Source organism: Peromyscus maniculatus, chromosome 1, assembly GCF_049852395.1.
Source record: "Peromyscus maniculatus bairdii isolate BWxNUB_F1_BW_parent chromosome 1, HU_Pman_BW_mat_3.1, whole genome shotgun sequence".
In the NCBI taxonomy this organism is placed as follows: domain Eukaryota; kingdom Metazoa; phylum Chordata; class Mammalia; order Rodentia; family Cricetidae; genus Peromyscus; species Peromyscus maniculatus.
In genome coordinates, this window is record NC_134852.1 from 21,476,312 (window position 1) to 21,488,425 (window position 12,114).

Below are 12,114 nucleotides of genomic sequence, written 5' to 3' on the forward strand. Positions count from 1 at the left end.
GGCTCCTTTTGGGTTGGAAGAAAGAGAATGTTGTCAGGGCTCTTGAGAGATGTACTTTGATGACACTTCAAAGCCTAAGAAATGTGACCAGGGGCTGAATGCATGCCACGAAGCAGGAAAATTCTGGCTCTTGGAAAATCAAAGCCAGGGCGAGTCCTGGTAAACAGTGAGTGATGGGTTCCTTTCTAGCTGCCCAAGTTAAGTTCAATGTTTCAGTAGAGGCACCCTTTCCCTCATGCTTTGTTTGCATTAGACTGCTGAAAGTTGTCAAGACACTATGCAGGGCTAGTGAAATCATTTCCTCTTGTGATTCTAGCATTGGCTCTGATAAAGTCAGACACCTGTCCTTAGCTATCCATGGTACAGCATTATCTAATTAACTGCTGATCACCACAAACAAATCATTGTCTACAGCACGTGCAAGGTGCTTGGCTCCACCAAATAACCAAGATTTATTTAGGTATGTGATAATGAGTGTGAAGGAGTAAGCAAGGACATTAGATTAGAAGAGAGACAATTTGGTGAGTAGAAGAAGCTGAAAGAGAAGAGGTAGACCAGAAGAAGAGAGTTAATAGATATAAGACAGTATTACTCCCCTGGCTCTCTTTGTACACTTGTCCTCTCTCTCTTGGCCCTTCTCCCTTGAGCCCCCCCCCCTCTTCTCTTCCTCTCTTGCTCTCCCTGTCTTTCTCCTCTCATGGCCCAGCCTGTTCTGCTGGCCATATTCAGCTTACTATTTTCTGTCCATCTTCCGGACTATTTTAGATGTTCCTGAGGTATGTATGGATCAATTGTTTCTGTTGGTTCTGACAATCACCATTAGCTATCCAAATCAGTGTCTGTTGCTTCATCCACTTCTGTCTACCAACTCCAACCAATTTTCTTTCCTTCTACACTTAGCAAGTGTCTGCTCCATTATGGTAGTTTGAATGTAACTGACCTCCTTAATTTCATTGGGAGTGTCAGTATTAGGAGGTAAGGCTTTTTTTGGAGTTTTTATGGCCTTGTTGGAGGAAGTGTGTCATTGTATGGGTAGGCTTTGAGGGTTCCTATAATCAGGATAACACCTAGTATGTCAGTCACCTTCCTATTGACTGACAGATGTAGGAATCTCAGCTCCATCTACATATGTGCCTGCATGCCACAACTGTACACACCAATGATAATAATGACTATAAATGAGCCATCCTCAACTAAATGTTTTCCTTTAAAAGAGTTCCCATGGTCATGATGTCCCCTCACAGCAATGAATACCCTAGCTAAGACACCATCTCTTTTGCTCTAGTAGCCTCCTGTAACCTCCTTGGAACCTGTCATGTATCTCTTGGTATCTTTGGCTCCTTAGGCCTGCTAACTGTCATGAATACCCAAAATGTCAGCATCTCTCTACTAGGACACTTACCCTCTTCTGCTGTGGGAACACTCCCCTTTCCAAAAAGCCTCTCCCTATCCAACTGTAGCACAAATCTTAAAAGGTCTTACTAATAAAAACAAACCTGAAGCCAGGTATTGATTGGGGTGAATGTTGGAAGATCAGAGAAGCAGAACAAGCCACAGCCACCTTACCTTGCCAATTCCCCAGCTGATCCTGTTTCCTCAGACTGGAAGCCTCTGAGTCCAGAATGAATCTCAGCTGAACTGCTGCTAAAAGCCTAAAAGCTTAATTAGCTCTAGTTCCTGGTTCTCACACTTTATATACCTTTCTGCTTTCTGTCATCACTTTCTGGGATTAAAGGCGTGAGTCACCAGGCCTGGCTGTTTCCAGTGTGGCTTTGAACTCACAGAGATCCAGATGGATCTCTGCCTCTGGAATGCTAGTATTAAAGGCAAGTGCTACCCCTGCTTAACCTCTATGTTTAATATTATAGCTGTTCTGTTCTCTGACCCCCAGATATGTTTATTGGGATGCACGATATATCAACCACATCCACCTCTTCAGCCATTTTCTCCTCTACCTGCTCTAACACCTCATATTTTCTATAATGGGTAAGAGTCATCCCAGAGTTGTTTTCTTTGTCTTTGCTAGACTAAGTTAAAGGGTACATTAGTGGGCCAGAAAGTGATGTATGCTGAACAAAGTCCCTATCACATAGTGAGGGAGGCCTCTCTGTGACTTTGGACATATCTCTCTAATAAGTGTCTCAGGCAACTTGGGGATGCTGTGGATTAAGATTCTTGTCACCATGACACTTAACCTTCTCTCTCCCTCCATTTCACACCCCAACATGTTCTCAGATCCATCCTAGCTTTTCCTTGCTTCCCACTGGTGTTACCTGTTCCAGCTCTTCCTTAGCCACTTGTAGTGGGTAGTCATTCCAGCTTGGATCTGGAAGTTCCAACCCCCATTGAGACTCTGGCAACTGTCATGCCTACGAGGCGGGGCCAGGGGAGGTGCCTGGAGACCTGAGAGCTGGATGGGCCAGTGCTCTCTCTGTGCGCTCTCTGTGCTGGGACGCTGAATGGTGAAGGTGGACTGTGCAGAGCTCCAGAGAACACTGCTGGATTGTGATACACCTTCCCCAGACCCTGCGACCTACCTATTACTTAATTTGTGAGTTACGCCATTAAATAAATATCCTTTTAACTACGTGGAGTGGCCAAAATAATTTCTCCATATCTGGCGCCCAATGTGGGGCACGAACCCATGACCCCGAGACCCCCTGAAAGGTCTCTGATGACACCATGGCCCAGATGATCCAACATCCAGAATCATTTCAAGGCAACTGGCTCAGATGATACAGCCTCACGGACTACTCCATGATCCTCAAATTTTCTTTGTGTCCCCATAAGATACAGCACCCCCCTCCAGCAGGAAGTAGTAAGAGAAGCTACACCCAAATTCCCAAATATACCAAGCTGGCTTTGGAGATGTGTAAAAGTTAAAACCTTCCTTTTAAAAAAAAAGAAAAGGGGAAGTGCTGTGGGATGGTCTGTATGTCAAATTGCTCTGATTGGTCAATAAATAAAACACTGATTGGCCAGTGGCCAGGCAAGAAGTAGGTGCGACAAGGAGAGAGGAGAATTCTGGGAAGCGGAAGGCTGAAGAGAGAGACACTGCCAGCCACCGCCATGACCAGCAGCATGTAAAGATGCCAGTAAGCCACCAGCCACGTGGCAAGGTATAGATTTATGGAAATGGATTAATTTAAGCTATAAGAACAGTTAGCAACAAGCCTGCCACGGCCATACAGTTTGTATGCAATATAAGTCTCTGTGTTTACTTGGTTGGGTCTGAGTGGCTGTGGGACTGGTGGGTGACAAAGATTTGTCCTGACTGTGGGCAAGGCAGGAAAACTCTAGCTACAGCCACTCTTGGTCCTCCATGATATTGGAACCCTCCCTCTAGGGGAATTCTTGCTTACAACCTTTGTCCCTCATGATGACCCTGTTCTCCTCTGTCTCTCAATGTTCTCTTGGAGATTAGTGGAACCTTCACTCTGATGGAGTTTGTTTTGTGGTTCTTCCTCTTTTCCTCCTGGGACTCAGTTTTTTTCAAACATGGAGATTTCATTATAGCCTCATTATCACACTACAAATGGCTTGGCCTCACTACAGCTCCATGTCCACTTGATTGTCAAATTCTCTAATATAAGAACAACTTCTGAACTTGCACAAAAAAAGATCCTCAAATCTCTTATACCTTTGTCTTCTCTATATTTCCTAATGTCCCCAATCACTAAGGATTTTCTCCTTTTCATTCTTGAAAACCTTTTGTCTCTGATTTCATTTTTCTCTAATCTCAAGAAATCTTTATATCAGAATTTTTAAATTTATTAGGTATGGTTAAAATCTATAAAATTCTTATCAGTATGGCACCTTAAAACAGATAAAAATTTGAAATTCTATACATATGTAACCCTAATTTGCTACATCATATTATATGTGTGTCTCCACTCTAGTTTTTAAAAATAGATCTACTACAGCATCCCATTTATGTAACTTGGATTCAACACTTGTTTAGAAAAATAAATCCTCTATTTATACTATATATGCAGTTTGATTTCAATTCTTATTTAGGAAAACAGATGTTTTAAAATAACTACCATGTGGCCTTCACCATCTTGACTTTATGCCTTCATCAGGATGGAATTAACCATGTAGCTGGCAGCCATCTTTACTAAGGTTAAAAAGAATACATAGTATTTACCTTCCCTACCATCTTGATTAACCATGCTGACCATATGGTATAAAGAAACTAAAGCAATAGTTACAAAACCTTCTAGTCCTTCTGAGACCTCTGCTAGTTATTGCATCTCTTTTTTGGATTAAGGAAACAACAGCATGCCTCAAAATAATTTGGGTTAAGATCAATTTTTATATGATGATAAATTCCCACAATTGTAAAGATATACTCTGGTTAACAGAAACTGATTTAATATATGTCTAACTATTCATTTCTTTGTTAACTGTTCAACACTGAAATTCTAGAAAATTTTAGATAAGGAACAAAATGTTTGGTGAAATAGGAATATTTGATGAATAAATCTTATAAATTCCTGATGTTATGAAGGGCTCCTCCAATTAACAAAAGCTGTCTTAGAGTTTCATGTTTACTCACTAACCTCTTTGTTTTGTTCATTACTAGGCTTCTAGAAAATGTTAAATGAGGAATAACATATGTTTGGTGAATAAAATATGTTGATGTATAAGGTTTATAAATTCTTAATTTCTACTCAGGATGGTGGAAACTGACTATAAGTTATATATCTAGTCTCTTTGCTATCACAACTCTATGGTTTAGAGATTTAGTTTGATGCAAAATTGATCTTCAATTCAAAATTGTAAGGCCCAAACTTAACAGGGGAAAAAACTGTAAAATCCTAATCTTTTTTAAAGCTACTATTTTTTTAAATTAATAAAGATAATTAAGACATGAGAGTTAATTGCCAGTCACATTTAAATGATCAAATTCTTTAATGTGTTCATGGTCATGATAAATAAAAATGTAATTCACTTACAAGAACAAACTTTATTTAGCCTTCTGTATATGTGTTTAAGACTAACCCTGAAGTAAGGAACTAAAAATAAATAAAGTTTGTATAAAATCAGGTAGACATAATAGGTCCTGGCACTAACGCTCCCCTAATATTTGTTGAATATGACATTTACGTGTTTAATGAAAAAGCTTTCTTTGTTAGACAGCAATGTGTCTGTCCTAGAGCTGTCTCTAAGGTCTCTAAAGAAGATGATGAGGCACAGATGACTCCACCTTGATTATAGTAACATTACATTGGCAAAATTCCCCCATGCCTCACTTGTCATCTGGGCCCTGCACAAACTGTGGTAACTGTTGAATTGACTGCCCTACACTGCCTTGCCAAGACAGGTCAGTTTTGCCAAACTCTATCCTCCACAGGAAAATTTCTCAGACATCAGTCTGTCAGCAGAAGGCTAATGCTGTGTGGTGTGACATCTGAAGACTGATGCCCACTGCCAACAACATAATCTTCTATGAGCCTTGGGAACCCATCCAGTTAGTGGGTAAGTCTCTGCATTTTAACTGAATTTGTGTTTGAATTATACTTCCTAATCTAATTTATCCTTATCAGTTAACTGATGATGGTAATTGTTAGCTGTAGCTTTATCTGTTTAACAGCAGCAAGCACTCTGCTCCTCTCCAACAGCTACAGATCCCCAGTCAGTTTATTTCATATATAAAATCAGTCATTATTTTTTCCCCCATAGCTTCTAGGTCTCCTGCTGAAAAAGGCAAACAAAGAAGTTTACCTTGTTCACAGGCTTCACACTGAAAGTGATAAACTCACAAAACAGATTTCAATTTAACCCCTTACTGTTCCTTCATTTAAAGGAGCTTACTTTGCAATGAGAGTCTCAGTAATCAACCTCTTATGACTCATCTTAAATAATTGGGTCAAAAAAAGAAAAACTTTTAAGATTTTTCAGATTGTGAGAACTTAAATAAGTAATTTCAGGTGTGTAAATGTATACTGTAAAGGCATGAGGATTTGAGTGCTTAAGTTGTGAGGATCTAAGAAACTGATTTCTAATGTATGTAAAAGTATGTGAGAGTGCGGGTCGCGGAGCGGGCAGCGCGGTCTCGGTATGGGTCCGCGTGCTGGGCCTGTGCAGGCGATGCCGCCCGGTCCTTCCTGACGCCTGACGCCGAGTGTCGCCGCCCCGATGGCTGCCAAGCCCCCTGCGTTGCGCCTGCAGCCGCCAGGGAGCACCAGGGACAGCCTGCCAGTGCCGCGCCTGCTCGGAGGCTGCGTGCCGCTGTCGCATCAGGTGGCTGGCCACATGTATGGCAAGGACAAAGTGGGCATACTCCAACACCCAGATGGCACAGTTCTGAAACAGCTACAGCCGCCGCCCCGGGGCCCGAGAGAGCTGGAATTTTATACCATGTTTTACACTGCTGACTGTGCTGATGCTGATCTCCTGGAGCTGCGAAAACACTTGCCCAAGTACTACGGCGTCTGGTCCCCTCCCACCGCACCAAACGATGTATACCTAAAACTGGAAGATGTGACTCATAAGTTTAATAAGCCCTGTATAATGGATATGAAGATAGGGCGGAAGAGCTATGACCCCTTTGCCTCGTCAGAGAAAATCCAGCAGCAGGTCAGCAAGTAACCTCTGATGGAGGAGATCGGGTTCCTGGTGCTCGGCATGAGGGTTTATGATGTTCATTCTGACAGCTATGAGACACGAAACCAGCACTATGGAAGAAGCTTAACAAAAGAGACGCTAAAGGAAGGTGTCTCCAAGTTTTTCCACAATGGCTTCTGTCTAAGAAAAGACGCAGTTGCTGCCAGTATTCAGAAGGTTGAGAAGATTCTCCAATGGTTTGAAAATCAGAAGCAGCTTAACTTTTACGCCAGCTCATTACTGTTACTTTACGAAGGTTCATCTCAGCCAGCTAAAATCAAACGATAGAACTTTGGCGGGGAAGTTTCTCTCCAAAGGCCACCTGTCGGACGCAGACGTACTGGAGTGCAATAACAACTTTCACCTGTTCAGCTCCCCGGCCAATGGGACATCAGTAGGCAAAAGCTTATCCAAGGTGTACGCCAGGCACAGAAAGCTGTACTCAAAAAAGCACCACAGTCAGACTTCATTGAAAGTGGAAACTCTGGAGCAAGACAACGGGTGGAAAAGCATGTCCCAGGAACACTTAAACGGAAACGTACTCTCCCAACTGGAAAAGGTGTTCTATCACCTTCCTGCCACAGGGCGCCAGGAGATCACAGATGTGGAAGTGCGGATGATAGACTTCCCTAGCAACACAGTTGATGAGGGGTATGTTTACGGTCTGAAGCATCTAGTTGCTGTCCTTCGGAGTATTTTAGACAGTTGAGTCTCGCTGCAGTCTGTGAAGGAGTGGGCCGATCACCGCGGAGAGCCGCAGGCATCAGCAGGGCCCCTGTAATGATGCTCTGTAAAAAAGTTTGTATTGTGAGTCAACGTTTTATTTGTCTTTATACTTTTGGTAGAAGGTTAGCTTTTTTATATTCTTACTCAGGAATACTTATTTGTTCATTAGAAAACTATGAAGAATAAAGAAACAGGAATGTCGAGCAGGGAATGTGTGGGACAGGGAGTAAATAGCTGTAACACGTTTGCAAACCATTACTCAGCCATTTAGAGTTCATGTAGCTTTCTGTAGCCAGTCACCATGGAATCTCTGTCCGCTCAACCTTGCTGGTGAGCTGTATCTAAACTATGACATCGCCAGACCACCTTAAGATCTAGAAAGCGCAGGTTGTGTTCATCAGGAACAGTGTGCCCGAGCTCCCTAAAACTGGAGAACATTTGACACGGAGATGAGGTTGTGTGGGCTCCACGTTAAAAGCAGAGAGCACGTGGTGGCTCACGTCTTTAATCCCAGCACTCGGGAGGCAGAGGCAGGCAGATCTATGTGAGTTCTAGGCCAGCCTGGGCTAGAGAGTGAGTTCCAGGAAAGGCACCAAAGCAACACAGAGAAACCCTGTCTTGAAAAACAAAACACAAAAAACAAACAAACAAACAAAAAGCAGAGAGCAGTGGATGAAAGGTGCTTAACCGGGCGTGGTCCACCCTCGGGGGTCCCCTGCAGTTCCTTCTCTGTGCTCCACGCTGTGCCTCATGGGAAAGGTGAGTGAGGCACATGGCTGGCAACAGTCTTGGAATTAAATAGCACAAATTCTTCCTCCCTAGGGTCAGGAGAAGACAGGTTATTTGTAAAGAACAAGTGACTTTCTTTTTTTTTTCCCTCAAGGATTTCATTTTTGGAAAAGTCTTCATTTACTCTGTTGTGAAAAGTGCAATGCTTTTTATTACCATTCTGAGGCTTTGGAAAGTTGCATGGTGGAAACTTAGTTTTGTTTCTTCTTTAAATAATTTTTGAGACCCTTTTCCATTAAAAAAATCTATTTTTTAAAATGTATCCCCATTTACTTTCGAGCCTTAACATAAACACATTTCTCAGAATATGGTTAAGCAGAGACAATGCCATGCCTGGTGTAGATTGGAATCCTGTGTAGGTTTCCTGCCCGTGGCACCTAACAGAGATATCATAGTTTAATTTCACTAAGAACAAGGGCAAGCAACTTTTCCTTGAAGAAATAGATTTATAGGTATTATGTTTATTTTACAGCTACCACCCTTTTGAAATTAACTAGTTATTTATCAGTAAAATATTTTTAAAATTGAAATTAAACTCTCAAGTCCTTTTGCTGTCAGTACTGTAATAATAATGGCTTGCACTTTGACTCACTGGTGTGTTACAATAATTGAACAGCTTGACGTTTCTGAAAAATATTTTTGAGTTGTGACTTTACCTTTTTTTTAAAACCCCATTTTCCTTCAGAATTACAAATGAAACTGTTATACCCTAGAACCATTTTCTTGAACGTGGAGGGAATTTTCAGTTTATCTTACTCTCCTGACCCCATCACAGGGTAGTTTTGCAAATGCCCACACCCAAACGTGAGCCAGGAATAAATGGGTCATTAGTCAGCGTGCCTGGGGCATGTGCATTTTCACTCAGGAGGCTCCAAGTCTCCTCCACAAGGACTCCATGTTCTCTGCCCAAGTGTGTACTGGCTAGAGATGGTTTTGTTTCTTTCATTTTTGTGGGAGTGCGTTTCTAGCGATAATTCTTAGAAAACTGAGTTTTACCTTTTTTCTTACAATATTGACTTTTGTTCCTGGGTGTGATTCAGTAACTCTCAAGCTCATCTGGTGAACACTATTTTGAATCTTAAGAGGCAGTTTGGGATGATGTCAAGCTGTGGGTGATGAATAAGTCAGCTCAAGTACTCAAAGCTTTGGGCACATGGTTGCTCAGTAAAGTCCTTCATCTACAGCTGTTTGCATCATTTTGCAAGCCAGCATCCTGCCTTCCTGATGACTAGGCTTTGTTTGAATAAAACAGGAAGCGATTCTTATCTCTGCTTTTCAGGGAAGGGATTAATACTCAATTCTTGTTTACATTTTAACACCGTTGCCCACTTTACTTTTTGATTATGCTTTTGATGACGTGATCAATGTGTGTATGTAACCAACCTGTGGCGTTTTCTGGTCTGTCCTGTCTTGTAAGATGATGCTGAGATTTGCCACTTAGGGCGTCCATCACTAGCCAAGCATATGTGAACACAGAGATATTTAAGAACTAAGCAAACAAGGAGACGGTTCAGACTGATGGAAATGCTAGCCCTCCTCTCCCCCAACATGATTTGAGTGTATTTCTTATGGGATGCACTCTCATGGAAAGGACTTTCTTAATTGTGGATGTGAATACATTTCTCAAATAAAAGTTTAAAATTATAAAATAGTTTTATAATAAAGTATTTACATTAATTATTTAAAAAAGTATGTAAGAAATGAGAATGGATTCATATTTCTTTCCCTCTTTCTACACTATTGTTATACTAAGATTTTAAAGATTCAGAGTTTTAGCATTGATCAGTGGTGTTCTGATAATCTATTAATTTAACCCTAGTAAACCACTGATTATTCTTATCATAGTCACAAGGTGAAAAATTCTAAAATTCCTTTGGTTGTTTAGGTATAGACATAAACGTGCTTCTCATTGTGCTGAAATCATCTCAGTACAATCTAGAAATATCTAGCTCTCCGGATAGAGGAAAACGTGACCATGCTTTTAACACAAAAATAAGGTATGACTCTACTCCAGCTGTTTTACACACACCTGTCAGTTGATTTTTCTACAGTGAGGTTTTCAGTACAGTACAGTATAATATTGATGTAACTAACCGTCTTATTAGATAAGAAACACAGAAACAATGTAAAGGAGAAAGCTGAGAGGTCAGAGCTCAGAGCTAAAATCTCACCCTTCCGCCTGCGGTGTCCCAGCTTCCCGAAAGAGGGCTACTTCCTGTCTGCTCGTTTTTTTATAATATGTTGTTCTGCCTTCTCATTGGTTGTAAAACCAAACACATGACTGCCTCGTCACTGTCTGAATGTACAGCCCCCTAGGTCTTAAAAGCATATGTCTCCAATGCTGGCTGTATCCCTGAACACACAGAGATCTATGAGATTAAAGGCGTGTGCCACCACCGCCACACTCTGTCTATGGCTCTAATAGCTCTGACCCCCGGGCAACTTTATTTATTAACATACAATCAAAATCACATTTCAGTACAATTAGATTACCACCACATTTCCCCTTTTCTATTTTAATAAAAAGAAAAAAAGCAAAAGGTTATAACTAACAAAAGAAAAACTATATACAAAAGTACAATAACTATATACAATATATACAAGTAATAAATACCTAACCAGGTATTTGACAAATCAGAGAAATAATTCCATTATCTATCCTATTTTGGTAAATCTAAGATGTATCTAATGCACTTTCTATCCTAATTAATTTTCATCTATAACTAACTAATCTTCAACCATAACTAACTAATCTTCAACTCCCTCAGAGACCCAAGAAGGGAATAATATTAGCTAACAAAAATAAAAACAGGAAGTGCATGCAAGCAACTTCCAAAAAATTTGTGAGTTGACAGAAACAGCCAGCTGCCTGGGCAGTCACCTGAGGTTTCTCCGCAGTGTTGGGGCATCATCTTCAGCCTATAGGCTTAGTGTATCTGACAGACTCATTTGTGATGTAGGATATACACAAGGTCAACAATTCAACCTCATATTGGGTGAGAGCAGTCCACGTACCAGAAACACCTGAATTCCACTAGTGTCCTGTCATGATTCAGGATTTTAAATTCTGGAAATTGTTGACAGTTTTTTAATTCAGCTGTTCATTCTTCTTGGCTGTGTATATATGGCTTCATCTCAGCATCCCCTTCTTCTCCACATCCCTCTATTAAGTGCCAGTCTACTATTGAGAGGCGTGAGCTTTCAGCTGCTGTTCCATTGCACAACAGAATCCATCGGCCCTCTGCCTGTTAAGCTGCCTTCGAAGAAAAGGGCACTGTACCTTTTCCGGATGCGAAGGCCACTTCAGGGATGGGGCCATATTGTCCTGGCCTCAGAAGATGCCTTTTGATAAAGCCATAACCACACTTGTTTTGGCAAGAATCAGTAGTCCCTTGTTTCGTGATCTGTCTGTCCATGTTGTCCTGTTGATTCAAGGATACTTTGTTGTCCAGTGGCTAACTTTTGCCAGAATGAAAGTTGACTCCATATGCAGTTTCTTCAATGCCCATATTTTCTCTGAAGTAGATTGGTACTGCCAGGAGCCGACATGTCTCAAAAAAGAAAAATTTTCTAAGTTATTAAAACATTTTAAATGCCATATTCTGTAGATCTCTGAAGGGTTTGAAGATGACCTGTCTAAAACATCTCTGCTCAATTTTTAAAACATATCTAATATGACTACAAGTTCTATTGTAATGTCTAACTACTAACTTTCATTTCTTTTATATCCTAATAGTTGGTAATAATAACATTCAAGGATCAGAAATTTGCACTACATTGTTAAATGAATGGTATAAATACAATTAGAAATATACATATAGCATTTTCTAACAATATCAGTTTCAAATTTGTATACAATATAAAACAATCCAATCCAATGTAAAGTATTTAAAACTAGTAATTGTCTTTTTCTTTTCTTCCTTTCTTTTCCTTCCTTTTTTTTTTGTTTAAATAAGAACCTTAAATCTAATCTCCTTTGCTTAGCCTTTT

At 40.7% G+C, this 12,114-nt stretch overlaps 1 pseudogene across 1 annotated transcript; it reads left to right on the plus strand.

Annotated features, from left to right (window-relative positions):
* Positions 1-6,126: 6,126 nt before the first annotated feature.
* On the plus strand, positions 6,127-9,813 carry LOC102911809 (inositol polyphosphate multikinase pseudogene; annotated as a pseudogene). Its single transcript, XR_013051129.1, has one exon. The product of XR_013051129.1 is annotated as an inositol polyphosphate multikinase pseudogene (transcript).
* Positions 9,814-12,114: the final 2,301 nt, after the last annotated feature.